Source organism: Podarcis raffonei, chromosome Z (assembly GCF_027172205.1).
Source record: "Podarcis raffonei isolate rPodRaf1 chromosome Z, rPodRaf1.pri, whole genome shotgun sequence".
In the NCBI taxonomy this organism is placed as follows: domain Eukaryota; kingdom Metazoa; phylum Chordata; class Lepidosauria; order Squamata; family Lacertidae; genus Podarcis; species Podarcis raffonei.
In genome coordinates, this window is record NC_070621.1 from 26,138,603 (window position 1) to 26,141,891 (window position 3,289).

General features: G+C 38.2%; 1 long non-coding RNA gene across 1 annotated transcript; it reads left to right on the plus strand.

Annotated features, from left to right (window-relative positions):
• The first annotated feature begins 228 nt into the window (after positions 1-228).
• On the plus strand, positions 229-1,972 carry LOC128407032 (uncharacterized). The gene is made up of 3 exons (XR_008328690.1): positions 229-401; positions 1,439-1,510; positions 1,682-1,972. It is a non-coding gene; the product is annotated as an uncharacterized LOC128407032 (long non-coding RNA).
• Positions 1,973-3,289: the final 1,317 nt, after the last annotated feature.

The following is a 3,289-nucleotide window of genomic DNA, read 5'->3' on the forward strand; positions in this document are numbered from 1 at the left end:
TCAGTCAGTTTTAAGTCTTCAACCCCAGCTTAGTCAAAAATATGCTGGAGTAGCTTGCTCATCCCAGCTAAGCCAAGGCTGGTGTAAGTCCTCCAAAAGGGGGTAAGGTGAGACCGGGGGTGGGTGGAACTGAGGGTGGATCCTAGGCATGTTCAGCTTGGTCATGTGACTGTGAATCTTGCACAAAATGTTATTTTAAAGGCTTGTTTTCTCTCTGTCAGGGTTAAACAGAGCAGCAGCCTTGCTGCTGGATGGGGTTTGGATCTGATATGACATTACAGCAGCTGAACTTACACTGGCTTCAGGTTCATGTGCATAGCAATGCTCCCTATATTGCAACAGCAGCATGCCTTAAGAAACTGAATGTGGAGGGACCTGCCCTTTTAAACAATGAAAAAATGGTAAGTCTGGCTGCTCAAACTACCATACTTTTGACCCTTCTCTCCCTTTTCAAAATCTCTTTTTTCTTACCTGCAAATATTATAGCTTTCCTACCATTGATATTAAGGTGAAGCACTGTGCCTAGTGTATTAAGAATCACATGGTGCTTGGAAATCCTATGGTCACACCATGCTGGTGGCCAACTTACACCAGTGTAACAATGCCAGGGTAGCATAGTTGAAACTTTATTGACCCCAGCCCCAGCAGCAAAGTTGAAATGAAAACAATGGAACAAACAGCAATGAACATAGCAACTTCATTGGCCACTTCCTTAGTGACCATAGCACCACCAATGACTCCCACCAACCTGAGAGTAGCATGTCAACAATGTCTACAGGCATTAAAACACAGAGGCGTGAAAGCAACCAACCCATGCATGCCAAGGGGGAAATACTCCCATAAAACCATTCTGTCCCACATTACTTTCCACAGCAGTATTCCACTGGTACGAGAACGAACCTCCAAAATAAGGCTCCAGTCTGGAGGTCCCTGCACACAAGTTAAAACTAACACTGGGCCAAATTCCCCTCCTGGAAAATGGGGGAGGGGACAATTTTGTGCTATTTTGTGCAGTGAGGGAGAAATGTATCCAAACTTTTCAGGATTCATGCACCTTCCTTGTTTTTGCAGGAAGTGTTGTTGGGGAGACACTGTCGAGAGAACCTTGCACTGCTTACTGCCAACCACACTTCCCAGAATGCCTCAGGAATAATGAAGTGCAACATGGCATTACTCCCAAGGCATTCCACGAAGTGCAGCTGACAAACAGCAGGGGAGGGAACCTTACACTGTCATGAGCAGTGTGAGTCATTTTTAAATTAACAAACAAGAAGAAAATGGAAAATCCTTTGGGAAATCATACAGTTAAGTAAGGTAACCAGAAACCTGCTCCTGAAAATTTGGAGAAATTTATTTTCTCCACCTGTTTTCAAGATGGGCTGATGCCTGAGGGAGCTTAGGATTTGGACTAAGCCCATACATTTTCCTGTGTCCATAGAACTGTCCATTTTATCCCATTTGGAAGAGTGAGCAACAGTAACCTTCTACAGTACCTTGATCACTTAAACAGGTGGGGGAAATGCACACATTCCCTCTAACTGTATCCCTTTCAGTATTTTTAAAACTAAAATAATTATGTAAGATTACATATAGTTTACTGACTTGCTTGATAAAAATATGATTTGTGTAATCCTTGTGACTGTAAACAGGAAATGCTAATAAAGCACTTATCTTTTGATAGGTAAAAGCAGCTTTGTCATAGTGACTGTCAAAACAAACCAGTGGACTCAGATGAAAGAGCAAGTAAACAAATATTTTCTGGGAAATTTCTTCTACATTGCCTTCAGCAAAAATTCAGTTCTGGTAGCAGACAAAACAAAATCAATTTTATTCACAAAAACCATTCTCTTTCTTTCAAAGTGTTTGTAAAACTGTATCATTTGCTCTGCAAATCAGTAACAATAATGAGTGATTTTCTTCTAAATGTTCATATAATTTCTCATCCTTATAATAAATTTCATGTGTTATTGTCTTTTCTCAAGATACCTTGCTTATGTTTACAAATAAAAAAACCTTCATAATTTTTAAATTTTCAAGATGCCTTTTTTGGGATGCATTTGATATTTGAGTATGTACTGGATGAATAAAGGAAGCAGAAAAGGGGTGTGTTAGTAGTAGAACTACATTCTACTTTTTTCACACAGTGCATAAATACTAAGCAGCTCCCTAAGAGCTTCATCCACAGTACATTCTTATAGACTATGTATTAATCAGGAATTTTTTTAGACCTTTAACAACTTTGACTGCAATCTTTTGCACACATTTAAAACTCCCCTTGAATCCAATGGGACTTAATCCTGAGTAAGACAGCAACTAGAATTTAAGTGATACAAAGTTCTGTAATCACTTTATTATAAAGTATAGTAGACTGATTGGAGAATCCACTGTAGGAAGTAGCATTCATTTTCTTCTGTGAAGCGCTTAAATGTCATTCTGTTAGCAAGCTGATAGAAGCAAACTACTTCTCCCAACTAAGAATGGCTAGTATAATGCACAACATCAACATTTTTCAAAATGAAGCCATTACACCTTTAAAATATTATTTTTCAAAATAATATCTCCTTATGTGGAGATCTGAAGATCCAAGGATTACAAATCTGAGTAAGGTGGAAGTTGGAGCTTTGGGGACATTTGGACTTGAAAGGAGTAAGAAACAAGATTCGGGCTCCACTTTTAAGTATGGAGGTCTGGCTGGAAGAAACATGGATCCCATTGGGCTAGAGCTTCTCCGAGATCTGGTGTTTAATATTAAGGACCATAAAAAAAACCGGCAGAGAGGAATTGAGAGAGAATTAAGAGCCTCAGACGTGAGATCTCCAGGCTGATAGTAGATTAAGACTGATGGACATTTGTTGGGGATTGAAACCGGGAAAGGGGGGGTGGAGTTTGGGAATCCAAAGGGTGCATAATTATAATCTGTTTTTGTTTTTATTCTGTCTTGTTATTTGTATGAAGATTGGGGAAATCGTGGAAGGGAACTTGGGTCGACTTTAGAAAAAGGTTTTAAGAATGAGTACTGATGTATAAATATTGATGTTTATAAGGTAAAATTGGCTTTTTAAAAATGAACTAAATAGAAAAGGGTAAAAAAATAGGGATAAGAACTTGCTGAACTAACAATTTGAATTGGAATATAAGAAGGGGAGGTGTGGGGAAGTCAGGGAAATATGTTATAGAAAAATAAGGATTGTGAACTCTATGTGTTTTTAAACTTTTTTGTTTTTCCTTTTTGATTTTTTTAATGTATTAAAGTGGAAAATTTCAATAAATATCTTTTTAAAAAAAACTG